At 38.4% G+C, this 16,123-nt stretch overlaps 1 non-coding gene across 1 annotated transcript; it reads left to right on the top strand.

The window, feature by feature from the left end:
• Positions 1–292: 292 nt before the first annotated feature.
• TRNAD-AUC (transfer RNA aspartic acid (anticodon AUC)) lies at positions 293–364 on the top strand. Its single transcript has one exon. It is a non-coding gene; the product is annotated as a tRNA-Asp (tRNA).
• Positions 365–16,123: the final 15,759 nt, after the last annotated feature.

Below are 16,123 nucleotides of genomic sequence, written 5' to 3'. Positions count from 1 at the left end.
TTATTGCCTGTTCCTCTTCCCTCCCCACGCCCCCCTTTTTTTTCCACCTTTTTTTGAAAGGTGATGGTGGTAGGAAGTGTTATGCCAAGAAGAATAGAGAAGCAAAACCACTCTAGGTTTTGAGATAATTATAAAGAAGTGGTCTTTTCTCACTTCTTACTGTTAAAAGTGTATCTTTCTTTGCAACTGTTTTGTAAGTCTCCAGTTCTTTAAATATTAAAAGTTACAAAAGGTGCATTTCAATTTTATAAACTAAATGTTTATTTAAAAAAAAAAAAAAGATTCTGGAGGTGGAGGTATAGCTCAGTGGTAGAGCACATGCTTATCATGCTTGAGGTCCTGGGTTCAATCCCTAGTACCTCCATTAAAATGAATAAGTAAATGAACCTAATTTACCCCACCGCATCCCCAAGAAAAAGATTCTGATGCGCAACCAGAATTGATAACAATTACCTAAGCCCCATGGTTCTCAACTCTGGTTGCATGGTAGGACCAAGGGATTTGCAAGGCATCTTCAAACTGAAAGCTTGTCTTATAAAGAACGTAAGCCGAAGGTCTTCACTTTGAGATACTAGACTGGCTATTTATTTAGTTAAATTACTCTTTTTAATAGCTATTGCTAGGGCATAATACCAGTTGAGGAATATACATTTTACTACAGATAGACAGACTTGGGATGCTCTATTTCTGTGTAATAGTATTAACATAAATATTACAATCTGGCAGCCCTAACTTCAGGTTACGTCCATAGATCCAGATGCTGCATTTGTCAAACTTAAATACTAAAAATTCCCTCAGGCGTACAGTAGGAGACTATGAAATCATAATGTGACAAAGTGAGCTCCAAGGCAAAAAGGATCCCATCACTCAAAATAATGATGATCAGTTTTCACTAGGAAGTAACTTATCTAACTAAAATTTAAAATAAAAAACTGAAAATACCAAGTATTGTTATTTCTCAGGCATTATTATTGGGAATATAAATTGGAACCACTATTTTGTTTTGGTTTGGTTTTAATTGCCATGTAGACGAGAGAGAGTTTTGTTTAACATTGTGTCATATTTGGAAAAAAGTAAAGCAGAGACCTTTAAAAAGTGTTCCATGAGAAGTCCTTTAGGGGTTGCCAAAAGCATAATTTCTTTCTTTTTTTTTTTTTGAAAAACAATATAACAATTTTTATTGATTTATAATCATTTTACAATGTTGTGTCAAATTCCAGTGTAGAGCACGATTTTTCAGTTATACATGAACATATATATATTCATTGTCACATTTTTTTCTCTGTGAGCTACCATAAGATCTTGTGTATATTTCCCTGTGCTATACAGTATAATCTTGTTTATCTATTCTACAATTTTGCAATCCCGTCTATCCCTTCTCACCCCCCACCCCCTTGGCAACCATAAGTTTGTATTCTATGTCTATGAGTCTGTTTCTGTTTTGTATTTATGCTGCCAAAAGCATAATTTCTTAAAAATTTGATTATGTAGTTTTTTGTGTACCTTTTATTTTAAAACAATCTCAAACTTCCAGAAGAATTTAAAGAACATCTTTTTTCCTGACTATATAAAAGTAAATCACTAATATGACATCTTATAACCCCAAGTATTTCAAGTGTGATTCTTACAAACAAGGAAGTCTCAAGTCTCCTCCCAAACAATAGCAGTAAAACCATGAAATCAACATTTGAAATTAATGTATAATAATGACTGACATATAATCATAATCCTTAGACCCTATTCAAGTTCTGCCAATTATCCCAACCATATTCTGTATAGCAAAAGAACTGATCCAGAATCAAAACAGTGCATCTGGTTTTCATGTCTTTTTAGTCTCTTCAGTTGGGAAGCACTATTTTGGAAAGCCATTTTGCAGTATCTCTTGAAGCTGAATATGCATATATCATCTGAGCCAGCAGGTCTACCCTCATTGTATAGCCAACAGAAGTGGGTATATATGTTCACTAAAAAAATGTATATTACCGTGTTTACAGTTAGTAAGTAGTAGGCCAAAATTGGAAACTACTCCAATGCCTTTTAACAGTAGAAGTGATCAATAAAATGTTGCCTATCCATATCCTACAGAATGAGAGTGAAGAACCTACAAAAAGCACATCACAACATCGATGAAATTCACAAACATAATGCTGAGCAACAAAAGCCACACAGAAGAGCATATAACATATGACTCCATTCACATACAACACAAAACCCATCAAACTGAATCTAGGCTGTTAGAAGTCAGAATGGTGGTTACCCTTTGATGGGTTGGTGGCCTTTGGGGAGCATGGTAGGGGGCTTCTGGGGTAATATTAAGTTTCTTGGACTGTGTGGTGGTTACACTGATGTGTTTAGTTTGTGAAAATGTATCAAGCTATACACTTAACGATTATGAGATTTTCTGTATGTACATTTTATTTCACAAGCAACATTTTTAGAAAGGGTTTTGCCATTTATTAGTTCATTTGATCAACACAACAATTCTAGAAGATAAGAAATACAGGTAACTTTTCTCCAGTTTTGTAGAAAGAAAACATATTCAAAGTTAGGTCCAAGTTCTCAGGGCTAGAGGTAGAGTTAGGTCAGGTGGGTAAATCTCCTGACCCGAGGGAGAGAGCACTTGTGGGACAAACTTGCACAGCGCCTGATGCAGAGTAGGTGTTCAGTAAATATCATTTGAAGTTAGATTGTTGACTGGCCCTGTCCAGTCCCACAAGGCCACCATCTTGCTCTGGGAGTGACCATTGGCTCTGGAGGTTGGATGTCCCTGATGGAGCCAGCACAATCTCTCCTCAGAAATGAGATGAGCCCTGAGTCAAATGTCCCAAGAAGCTGCCAAAATACCTGTGGAGAGTTGCATAACTTTGTCCCTCTAGGGCTTAGAATGAGTCAGACACTCAGTTCTCAGACCTGGTGCCTAGTTAAACAGGAAGAAGGTTAACTTAGGCAGAAATCCATGTATGTGACCTTGGATAAATCACTGAACTTCTTTTGGGGGCAACAGTTTGAAAGACAGATTTGATAATCCCTGCTCAGGACCATGTGACCCTTCTGTAGTTAACCTTCCAAGACCCCTGAATTTTATGTCCTCCTGAACATATAATCAAATTCTCATTATTTTCAAGGGCATCTGACTGTTTCTCAAGCTTGACAATTCCCTTGAAATTATTTAAGATCAAATGTTGATTAATTTATAATATAAATGCATATATGCCCAATTTTCTGCCTGTCATCATAGTTCAGAAAGGAGATGCACCAACAAGTTACATAGAGTAACCAAGGTCCTATTCAACTTGTTGACTGTGTTTCTTCCAAAAATGTAAAACAGGAGTTTCCTTGTCAACATAATATTCCAGCTATTTATGATGTGGCTAAAGAAAAGATAAAGAGTCCTAGACATGGAATCTGTTATTGCTTGGATAATAAAAACTCAGGACCTTCTTTGGAAAAAAATGGAGAATGATAAAATGCTTTGATTTAGGGTTTGGCTGTGATGTCAAGGTCAGCCAATGAGCACAGAGAGAATCTGAGAAAAATAAAGAGATAAATAGAAGCAGATGTTTGGAAGATCTTGACTATCACTAGTGAAGCTGTACAGTTAGCGATCAAAATTTCAGGGTTAGATCTATCATCCTAATAAGGTTATAATGAAAACCATTTAAGTTGGTGTTCAAAACTCTTGTGAGAACTATGGTCAGCTGTATGCCATGAAGTGATGTTTTCCAAGTTAAGCTGCAAATTGTGTATCTCAGGCAGTTTTGAGTTGAAGTCCTTGTCAGGGTATTTCTCAAGGAGGTCAGCTGCCATGGACTCCTGTTAACTCAAGATCTCAATTTTAAATTAAGAGAGAAATCTGGTGGGAAGGGGAAAGGAAATAAATAAAGGTAAAAAGTTTTGGCTTCTCATTGGTCAAGGATCTGTGTTCTCAGAAGCAAATTTCTTTTTACCTTTAGTTGTTTTTGATGGCAGGAAATAGAAAAGTTCTGTCTTATATTTAGAGTAACCAAAGGCTGTCATTTGAAAAATTTACATAGCCTAACAGAGGAAATGGATCACTAATAACTGAACCAAGAAGAAGTAAAGGGAGACGGCTAAGAGATAGGATCCTTGGAGTCACTCAGATGGATGGCACACATGGTCAAGAAGAGCTGTTGACTCCAAGCCAAGATTCAGGGGATTTGAAAAAGAAAATGATTAAGATTACTGAGAAGGCTTTAAAACTCAAGTATTGATACTTACTTGACAGTTTTCTCAAAAAAAATCATTATCTAGTTTTCAAAAGATGCAACATTTCATAATAGAAAAAGTGAAGAGACTGTGATTATTACCGTCTTAATACAAAGCCTTGACTTAATTCAGTTGAATTCCTGCCTTAATGCTGCTTCTGCGTCCTTGGGCACATTACTTAGCCCTTTGAAGCCTCACTTTCTTCATCTGTAAAATGGAGAAATGACAGTGTCTACCTCATGGGATTGTTTTGAGGCTTCCATGAGACGGTGAATGCAAATTGTTTTAGAGCTTAAATTGTATTTTTAAAAAGCATTAAATGGTGTAGTGATGATGATGAACTCTTCTGGCTTTCCTTTTTCTTTCTTCCACCTTGATTTAATCTTTACCTCATTTTAAAAAACATTTGAAGTTGCTTAAAATGTTGCAAATAAATAAAATACAGTTTAGTCTACTTTGTTGATACTATACCTCACTTAAAGGGGTAATTGGGAGAAGATTGTGAGGGTTAAGATTGTTTTGAAGGTTTTTTTTATTAAAGTAGAGTTAGAAAGTATTTAATAAGAGACATGGCGCCAGAAGAAAAGATAGCAAAGATGTGGGTCTGTACCAATCAGCGTCTTAATGGAAAAACAAAGATTAATTCAAAACAGTGTAATTTGAGGGGAGTTTATGAGGTGAGTTTATTTATAAAAGTAGGATTGCATGTGAAATTTAAGGTGCTGTTTACTCAGAGGCTTGAAGGTTTGAGAGAAGAAAGAGGTCACTGGAACCCAGAAGAGAGAATTTTTGGGCAGGTTGCCTAGGGAGATCCTTGAGAGGACCAGAGACCTCTGTTGAGGGACATAGCCAGCCTAAGGTGACCTCATGGGGACAGAACTGGGGAAATGAATATCCTGAATTCACTCTTCTTGCTCCATATCCTGCTGGCTCTTTCCATGGACTAAAGAGAATTGAAGAGCCATTGGTGTTACCCCACAGACCCATCGGTCTTCAGGAGCAGAAAGAGGATGGGCAAGTGTGAAGGGTGAACATTTGGGGGCAGAGAGGAGCATCAAGTTGCTAAATGACCTTGAAGTCTTAACTAAAATCCAAAGCAAAAAGGGGACAGAATCAGTTAGAAAATCCATTGTCATCAACAAACAATAAAAAAAAAAAAAAGGTAATTTTCTCTGAAGCTTTTCTAGACAATTCCAATTTTCAGTGACAGTCTTCCCAAATGTCCAACTTGCTAACATTTATCTGTTATATGAGATTGTTGGATATACATCAATTAAATTTGGGAAGCATCTGGGAAAAATAATAATTTTGGTTTTAGAAGTTGGCCCAATCTGTTCTTTCTGAAAATAAATAAAACAGAAAATAAAATGGTCTGTAAGAGCATCTCTTAGATTGAGACAACAAAATGCTTTCATTTTTGTCAAGGAGATTTTTGTTTTAATCTTCCATCACGAGTGCAAGTAGACACTTTTAGAAAATTAGTTACAGACCATTGAGATAGGTTTAAAAGAAAGGGGACCAAAACATAACTGATTTATCCTACTCTGAATTATTTACTGACGTGTTGGGAGAATATCCCAGAGGCCCTAGTTTCATGCTGGGAAAATACAAGAAAAGTATCAGAATTTGTCATTCTGAACGGCTCACACAGCTTGGCCCAAGGATGGTGCTTGTTCACAGAGACGGACTCGAAGGTGAGGAAAAACTACAGGTCATCTCATGCTGGGCCTGACAGATCTTGCTGGGTGAAGACTGTAAGAGGAATCCGTGTGGAAATAATATTCCCTGTATCTGGTTTGACATTTCAAAAGCCACATAGGGCAGAGAACACAGACAAGAGTGCAGAGATTTGCATTAACTCTTTTTGAAGAAATCTCTACATTTTGGTAAATCTAATTGGATAAAGTGGGGGAAGTACAGTACTAGATACATGATTGCTGGTTGCATTAACCAGCAACTTTGCATATTCTATTACAATTTATAAACTTTCATAGACAGAGTTGTGGAAGCCTTACAGCATGCTGTGAGGCACTACCCTCTTTATGGCATCAACTGGTCAATGTTCTTATGGGGATAGTGGTTGGAGGGGGTAAGAGTCCAACATGGGAATATAAGTCAAAGTCTCCTAAATACGCTTTTAAATTAAATCAAACATCTTGGTTTGGTCATTTTTATTGAAGACCTTTTGCATTCATGGTGAGCTCATAATAAATATTCGCTGATGGAGGCCTGAGTGGTGGCAGGAGTAAAGATACACAGAAGAACTTGTCCTTTTTAGCTCCTGAGAATGCATTTTCTTGAGACAACACACACAAATTTTGAGGGTAGGATTCCATGCACATTATTTCCAGCTCCATGGATGTGTTTTTGTGGGTGGGAATGCTGTGGCGTGGCTCCCGGTGGCTGGTGGTGCATGCCAGCTTGCAGGCGTCAGACTTGTGTGGTGGTTTATGGAAAGCCCTTATCTCTAGCTGCCTAGGAGGTCTGGAGGCCCAACCACCCATGATGACAATCACAGGAGGTGTGGAGCATCCTTAACCTGAGGGTGTACAGTTTCATCCTCATTGTGTCAAAGGTCAGATGATGGCTTGGCAGCCTGGGGCATGTAATTACCGTAATGAGTCCTCTGTGGGAGGCTTTATCTGCAAACAAGGATCACCCAGTGTCCTTGCCTTTTTTGGAATCTTTCCACTTAACAGGCCTGTAGAGGTCTACTCAAGCAGGCAGATTGCCTCTGGGAATCCCTCTGCTCCTTTAAACCTGGAACTGCCTTCAGTGACAGGGAATCTTTGGATAGGAGTTAAACATCTGTCTCAATTAATCTAGAACACTCTCTCTAGTGCCATCCTTGTGAGTTCTGACATTTCCTCCATGACTCTGACCTGGCTTCTGAAGCCCCAGAAGGAAACTTCTGTGCTTCCCAAAGCCAGTTTGGGGAACTGCAGCTCCATGGAACCCACAGAACCCCTCAAATCCATTGCCGGGGCCTCCCTAACTCTAATGTGAATAAGAATGGCCACAATATGACAAAAAAAAAAAAAAACTATAGATATTTCACTGATTCCTTGGGAAGACCTTGAACACATGTCAGACTGAGAAATACACTGTGGGCTCAGTGCCAGCCCTAGACAGGAAGCACTACCACCAGCCCTGAGGGCAGGAGTCCAGGAACCTCAGCTGAAACCACCAGCAGAGAGAGGATGCCTTGATTCTGGGACAGTTTGAGGGCTTGATTTCCTTCATGGCATGAACACAGGGTTTGGAGCTGGGCAGATCCGAATTGGAAGCCCTCCACTGACACTTCAGAGGGGTGGAGTTTTAGACAAGTTTTTTTTGTTTTAATTTCTCTGAGTTTCAGTGTCCCATCTAAATGGGAGATAATAATACCTACTTGATGGGGTTGCTGGGGTGATTACATGTGGACCTATACGGAGAAGCTGGGCTCACATGGGCTCCCTAGGCATCCCTAATGATGAAGATAATCTCCTGGATTCCTGTAGCATCTTTCTCCAGGTGCCCAAATGGCGCTCTCTCACCATGTAGTCTCCATGAGCCTCACAGTGGTCCTGTGAGGGGGTTAAGAGCAGCTCTGGATGCCATTATGTGAAAAGAAAAAATATGAATCTAGGAAACTATGACTTCTGTCTAACATCACGCCATCAGGTAGAACCAGGACTAATTGTTCTGTCCAATATTTTATCCAGGAATTTTTGCCAAATCGTATTGTGTAAACATTCTTACAGTATTTGAACACAGGAGATTCAGGTGAAATGGAAGAAGAAGCTGTTTGTTCTACCAGCAACTAGCCACCAAGGGGAAGTTACACAATCTTCTCTGAGGCTAAAGGATTTAGGGGATTCTAATCACGCAAATAGTATTCCTGCTGGAAAAACAGTGCATCTGCCACCACACCATTAATCTAACTCAATGATGTAATCAGTGTTACTGTTCGAGTCATCAGCTGTGATTATTGGAGAGAACAGCATTGTGCAATACTTTGAACCCATTAAAAACAATGAGGTAGATCTACCCATATGTACTGAGATGTGGTTTACTAAAAAAGTGCAAAGCAATATGTATAATATAATTGCATTTTGGGAAAAAAAAGTGAAGTTTATATGAAACCAGTAAAATTGCAAATCAAGCTATAGACTGAGTTTGTCTCTGAGAGTGTTTGGCAAGGGGAATGAAGAAAATGCTTAATTTTTTTAACACATTCATCTCATTTACATTTTTATAATTAAAATGTATTTTTTAAAATTAATACCAAAAATTGGGAAAACGACAGTATCTAGTATTATACCTAGTAACTGTCATATACTTAGATATTGAATAAGAACTTGATGAGTTCTGTAATAATTTTCATAAAATAATAATCTCACATTTAAAGTTGGTTTTATAAAATATAAAGTCTCATGTGCATTGTGATACTTGGATTTCCCATAGACCTCTGAGATGGGCAGAGAAAAGCATTTTACAAATTCGGATTTTGAGACTCTCAAAGATAACATCATTTTTCCAAGGTCATATGTAAGTGATACTGGGACAATGCTCTTATTACTTGACTTTTTATTCTTTTACCGAAGATTTTTTGAGTCCTCTCTGTGTGCTAGGTCTACCACTCGCTCCACTACACCACATGCACTGCAACTTGCAAATAAAGAAATGAAAATATAGAAGCACCAACTAAGTCAGTGCCTGAAAATGATACTAAAAATCCCTAACCAATAGATCTCTCTCAGATACAAACTTTATTTTGTTTACTTTCACCATGCACCTTTCTAATACTTATGTTATCCTCATTTTTTTTTTTTTAATGAAGGTACTGAGGATTGAACCCAGGACCTCATGCATGCTAAGCACACACTCTATCACTGAGCTACATCCCCACCTTCTAATACCTAGAAAGCTATCGCAGACTTTATTTACTAAAGCAAAGTTTCAGCTTGCTTTTCTGAAGAATGGACTTTCTGGTTTCAACTTTAGCGTTTCTTCCCTGTATCATTTACTTCAGGAGAAGGTTATTACATGGTTTTTAGTTCATCTTCCACTTTACAAAGTAATCAAATGTGCACACAATCATTGTTTCTCTCTTCCACAGCATACCATTTTTCTTTCAATTTTGTACAGAAGGAGAGGAAAGGATGCTTAAAGGGTGGGGCCATCATCCACAATACTGGAGAATTTCATAAGCTTATCCCTGAAGGAAAATTCTTTTCTGTAATACCTCAATTATCTTAATTTTTGTGGTCTGGCCTTGCAGACCAAAACCTCAGTTCATGGATGTGCTTGAAGTGAAACCCCAAGAAACTGTAAGCAAGTGAGCTGTAGGTGCTGGCTGGCGAGGGCCACCAACTCTATTGATGAAAGACAAACACAGGCTAATAGGATCTCCCGTGGGGAGGTGCTCTTGCTGCAGAGGGGTGGGTGTGTAGGGGAGATGGAGTATTCAAAGTAATGGAGTGGAGGAGAAATCGTTCCTCTGGATTGGCATTTGTTTACACGGTCATTGTTTGATTCTCTCTGTGTTTATTGAGTATCCATAGGTACTACCCGTGATACAGGTATAAAGATGATGAATCTCATAGGATTCCTTCCTCCCAGGAACAGTATTTCAGGGTGAAGGTGGGGCAACAAAACAATTCGAAAAAATTAATTACAGATTGTGATAAATGTTAAGCATAAAAGAAACACAGAGCTACAATGGTTAACAACAGCGGTGGGGTGAAGGGTGAAACGCACATAGATAGGGAGGTCAGGAAAAGTCTGCAAGGCAGAAATGATAAGCCTCTGCCAGCCGTCCTTCCAACCCCTGCTTCAGCATGGACACTGCTCTTTCCCTCTGCCAGAACACAATACGGGTCTCCTAAGGGTTGGGAGTAAGATGTCTGAAAGAACTTTCCTCCAAAGCGATGCAGTCAACTCCTGTGCCATGTCAGTCCGTTTGTGAGTGCCACTGTCATGGAACACTTTCTCTAGCCGAGGAAAGGCAACTTCCTGCTTCTTTACCTTGACCCATCTCCTCCCTTCTGGACTGGGCCACTTCAATTCTGACCTCCCCATGGAAAAGCAAGATGCGTTCCCTCTGTGGAGGCCGCTGTGCAGTTGTAAACACTGGGAGAGCAGCAGGAGGCTGCTGAGTGTGTGACTTTGTCTAGTGGCCTTGTTCTCAGGGAGAAAACAATGGGCTTAAATGACAACAGGAAGGATTCAAGTTATGAACAAAAGACAGCTTCATGGCTGCAAAGAACCACCAGGACACATGATCGCTGGCAGTATAGAGAGTCCCTTTACTAAATGTTCAGTGAGCTCTCTGGAGTTGTTTCTGTATAGTCCTAACTTGGGGGCAAGGAACAATTCCCAGCAGAATTCTGGTGTCCCTTCAAGTCCTAGGAGGCTATAACATTGAAAGTCTTTTTTTTCTCTCTCTTTTCTTAACATATTATTGTGTTCAGAAGCTTTCCACTGGATACAACCAACAATGCAAAAGCAGTGTATGTTTGGAATTCCTTCCAATAGACTTTTCTTGGACAAACTATTTAATTGCATGAGCTTTTCCAGATGTGAGGCTCACTGTATGAGAAATAAAAAAGAATTCGTGAATTAAATAAATTATTCTGCCTTTATGCTGTTTTTTCTCTGTGTGGTTGTATATTACAAACAGAATGTTGAGGGTAATTGTCAGAATCTGTTAGAAAATGCACTCTTAGAATTGTTTTGCTTAATAGAAATCACATTTTTTAAGGAAAAAGAAACCCTTTGTTTCACATTTATAACAAGATTGGGGTTAAATATTTAAGATCTCTGTACTGAGTCAGTAAAACTAAAGTAACCAGCTCTATTAAAAGTGAATAATATATTATCTCCAAAGCTATAATATGTAGGGAACACTTAGAAGCCTGCCTGTTTTTATCAAAAATTTTGCTTCAGACAAATTTTACCTATTTACTACTGAGTTGCTTGAACTTTTTGGTCTAACATGATACTAATACTAGTAAATTAGGATTTGAAATATTGACATTTTTCTTATCTAAGCTGTGACAATCCTTAGAGCCCATTCCACTGAAAAGAGTTTTTAGAGCTCTTTCTGGGTGAATTATCCACACAACTGCTCTAAGTGGTGCCTTCCTGCTACTGAGGCTTCCCTCCTCCTTTACCAAGAGCATCTGCTTCTCTTGGGCTTCATCTGGAGGCCTCAGACTACAACAGGAGTCCGTATCCTCTCCAGAAAGATCTCCTCTACAAGAATGCCCAAGTCTTGGGACAAAAGCTTGGACTCTTGTCTCCGGGGAGAGGTGAATTCATTCTGTGTCATTCCCAAGAAATGAGAACAGATGATCAGCTTGGAGTGGTGCTTTACGACCTCCTTCCTCCTTCATTCTGGGTTCTGAAATGTGTCAGAGGGGGCAGAAAACATTGGGTCTGCACAGACTCCACAGGACACTATTTAGCCAGGGCTGTGATCACAGTTCTGAAATTTTACATTTCCCTGGCTTCAGGAGCCAAGCCCTGGCAGATATCCCGAAGCAGGGCTGAAGGGCAACATGGAGACTCCAGGTATGAAATATCCTCATCCTCTTTTCCATTTTCTCGAGTGTGTTTCCCTGGAGACCTACATATAGATATCTGTGCATGTCCGTTGAAATAAGAAATAGAAAAGAGAAGGAAGAAGTGGCATCCTTGGTAAAAAAATGGTTAAACTCAATGCAAGTTTCGTGTACAGAGAATAAGATGCAATGTAAAGAGTTTGAGATTAGATGGAACTACTGTCTTGGAGCAACCATGTGGAAAAGATACTCATATTTCTATAGTTTCCCCGGTTTTCCAGCCCAGTGAAGAAAACCTGTTGCCATGTAGCTCAGTTGAAGAAAAATAAAAATATTTTTGAGCCTTTTTTTTTTTGTAGTTTAAAATAAAAATAACCTTATTCAATTCTGTGAAAAAATGAATATTATAATTCAGATAACTAACTCAATGACTGTGAGAACTTGAATGAGGAAACATTTCTTGCTCCTTATTTACTTAAATATTAACATTTGGGTATGTTTAAAAAGAAGTGGTGTAGAGACAGCTTTGTCATCCTTCCTCCTTGTGGCTGAAAGGGTTGCGGACAGCTAAATGTGTGCAGGTCGCTCATGGCCATACCAGCCTTTTCTCTTGCTTTTTTGGTTTACTCATTTCATCTCCTGCTAAGGAAAATTTAGAGTCAAAGCATTCACTTCACCGCTCAGGACCTCAGTTTCCTACTCAAAAAGCAAAACAAAACAAAACAAAAAACTCCAGTCCCTTCCATCTGTAACATCCAGTGTTTTCATAGTTTACCAGGAAAATTAGCGTCATGACGGACATTATTAGGAGGAGATGCCTCAACTGATGGCAGGGCTTCTTTGGACCTGAACAAAGCCCACCTGACTGGGCCAAAGGGGGATTAACTAAGGGAAAGTCGGAGAAGAGAGGTTGCCAAAGACCTGCCCAAAGTCAGGGCTGTACTCTGATGGCAGCCTAACCTTGCCAAGACTTACCGTACTACCTGGAAGGCAAGTCCACTCCCATGCTTCTTGCATGCCTGCCTTCCCCAACCCCAATCCATAGCCTGCCTTGATTACAGTATTGAGATAATTAAGGAGAAAATATATTTTAGATATCCAGCTATTCAGAGAAAACCAAGGTCTGACTTTTTCACATGTCAATTCGATAAGATGTTTAGGTAAAAATGTGAGGACTTTCTTGCTCAGTCAGCATAAACATGTATTATGAAGTGAATCACTAGGGGAGAAAATCATCTTGAACAGTGTTGTGGTTTGAAGTATTACTTTCCCAATTCACGAGGCAAAGGCCTGCTTCACCCTCTTACTCTCCTGTTTGGCTTTGGTTATCTGAAAAGCTCATTAGCAAAATGGCACTTTACACACTTTTCCCACATTGCTTACCCATTGTCATTGGCTGGACTTGGTTGCTAAGAAAGTAGTGACAACAACCAGAGACTTAGAATAAATGATTCCTTTCCTTACTAGCAATAGGTACGTGGCCTTTGCAGTAACCAAAACTGATGAGTCATCAGAATGCTTTAAAAAAAAATTTTTATTTGACTTGTTATTTCCCTTAAAGATAACAAATTGCTCTTAAAGTAGTAAAAATATGCAAAGGTGGACTTTTAAATTTTTTTAATTAAAAAAAAGTTTTTAATGGTTGAACTGGGGCTTGAACCCAGGACCTTGTGCATGCTAAGCACATACGCTACCACTGAGCTATACTTACACAAAGGCAGACTATTAAAAAAAACAGTAAAATCATGAGTTGGTTTAGGCAATAGGCTAAGCCCCATTATTTCACTGTAAGCCAGCCACTAGGTCTCTAAGTTAATTTCTATTTTAGTGGTGCTCAGAGTGCTGTTCACATACCTCCAAGGTCCCAGGATTCTCCTGCATGGTTCACGAGGACAAAACTCTTCTCATAAGAATGTTTACATATTATTTGCCTTTTGTCTGTGTTGACATTTCCACTGGCTGTGGAATGATGGGTAAATTTGCTGGTGCCCAAGCAGAAATCAAGACAGTGGCCCCAGACCATAGTCAGTCACAGTCCTTGTATTCTTTACCACCACGTGCTTGCAGTAAAAAATAATTCTGTTTTCATGCAAAGTTGTCCTAATGCAGCAGGAAGAAACTACTAATTTCATTAAATCTTGATTGTTGAGTACTTTTACTGTCTGTGTGAAAATATGGGAAGTAACACATAGGGCACTTCTGTTGCTTATTGACATATGATGGTTGCCTAAAAAAGAAAACATGCATGCATTTCTTTGAGTTTAAGCTAAACTAGACGTGTTTTTAATGGAATGCCAATTTTTATTGAAAGAATGACAAGTTACAGCAATTCAGACTTGGGTATTTGGCAGACATTTTCTTAAAATTCAAAAAGTCAGCCTGTCCCTTCAAGAAGAACAACAGTGGAATTTGTTGCCAAAGATAGAATTTAAACATTAAAGTAAAATCGGATTTTTGAAAACTTTTATCTGTCACCAGGAGGTTGACGGTTTCCCAATATTAAAAAATCTTTTCTGATAAGATCAGTGGTGGTATTAATGAATGTGATTTTTTTTAATTTATTTTTTTATTGAGGTATAGTTGATGTACAATATTATGTAGGTTTTAGGTACAACATAGTGATTCACAATTTTTAAAGGTTACACTCCATTTATAGTCATTATATGAATGTGATATTTTGATATGGTATAAGAAAATGTATCAAAATTTGGAAAACCTACACAACTCAGTGAATGGTTATTTTCCAGATGACCAGTGCATGATATTACTCAATGCAGGAGTAAAAGCTCCATTCATAATGCAGAAGAGACCACTGAATTTTAGTGTGACAGAGTACACAAAGTTCATTGATACAGTTTCATATTCCATGTTGCAACTGATCTCTGAGGAACTGCTACTTGACAAGCCATGATACGGTGTCACAATTATCTGAAAAAGGCGTTGGGACACTCCTCCCTTTTCCAAATGTCTAAGGCAGGATTTTATTAATAAACTTCAACGGAAACAACATTCTAACAGATTAAATGCAGATGAAATATTAAATAGATTAAACATCAGATTAAACTGATATAAAAACCAGCTGTCTTCTAAGAAATATTTTTTGTTTTAAAAAATAGAGCTATTTTCACAAAATATGTTAATTACATGGACATAAAATGAGTTATTTTAAAATTAATAAATATTTAAAAATTTTTAAAGTTTTAGTTTCTAATATGGTAAATATTCACAGATGTAACCCACATAAACAAAAGTTCTTTGAAGTCCTTAATAATTTTTCAGAGGCAATGGTCCCAAGTCCAGAAAACTTGAGAAGCATGGTTTTATTTTCAGAACTGGTTAGAACTAAATCCGACTGCAGCTATTATCATAAGCCTCATAGAAATAACTTGTACTGAGCTGAAATCAGAGGCACTCTGTTGATTGATCTTGTTATATGTAACTGATTTTTTCCAGCTGGTTACATGACATCTGTTCACTGGAATGTGAATAATAATCATTTGGGAGATGATTATTAGAAGGAGGGAATACAAAATCTGATTGCACTTACTTGAAACAGACATTTAAACATAGAGTAAGGCATTTTTGAAATAACTTCCTTTAATTCTACAATGAATGACTAAAACTTTGCCGTTCAAGTACAAATAGTTGCTAATTTGGTATTGCAAATTTTAAAGACAGAAGGTATGTTTTTGCTTCAACCCTCATTCTGCATCCTGACTTTCTCTGCTGAGACTTACAGATTCTCTCCACATCCACAGAGAATGCACGTCTAAATTCCTTAGCATGTGCTCAAGGATCTTTGCAATCAGGCCCCAGCCCTCACCATGCAGCCTTATTTGCTGCTTTTTTCTCCTCTCTCTCATCCACCTCTCATCACTCACTCTTAGACCAGCCACGCTAAACTTGCTCTAAACATGCCCCACCCTTGCATGTCGTGGGACTTTTGATTTCCATGTTCCCCCTCCTGGAATGCTTTCCTCCATGCAGCCAATTCTCGCCTGTCCTTTATTAAGGATATATTAGCCTGCAGTGAGAAGCCATTTTCCAGTTCAGGCATGCATTCATTCATTCACTGAACAAACGGGAGGTGATAGGCACTGGCAAACTGAATCATACGTGGCCCCTATTTTCATGTGACATACAAATAATCTCACAAATGAAAAATGGCAGTTGTGATGAATGTCCCTAGAGGAGAGATTCAGGATTCCATGTCTGTAATGAGAGGTTTTGTCCTGGTAAGGGAGGTCAGGAAAGGCGCCCCCCCATGAGGAAGTAGCTCTTGATCTGAGCACTTAATAAGGATAGGGATAAAAAGAGAAGAAGAGAAAAAGTATCCTATGTGGACAAAG

Source organism: Camelus bactrianus, chromosome 6 (assembly GCF_048773025.1).
Source record: "Camelus bactrianus isolate YW-2024 breed Bactrian camel chromosome 6, ASM4877302v1, whole genome shotgun sequence".
Classification (NCBI taxonomy): Eukaryota; Metazoa; Chordata; class Mammalia; order Artiodactyla; family Camelidae; genus Camelus; species Camelus bactrianus.
The sequence above is the reverse complement of the archived record's forward strand: the minus strand, read 5'-3'. Positions and strand labels throughout refer to the sequence as shown.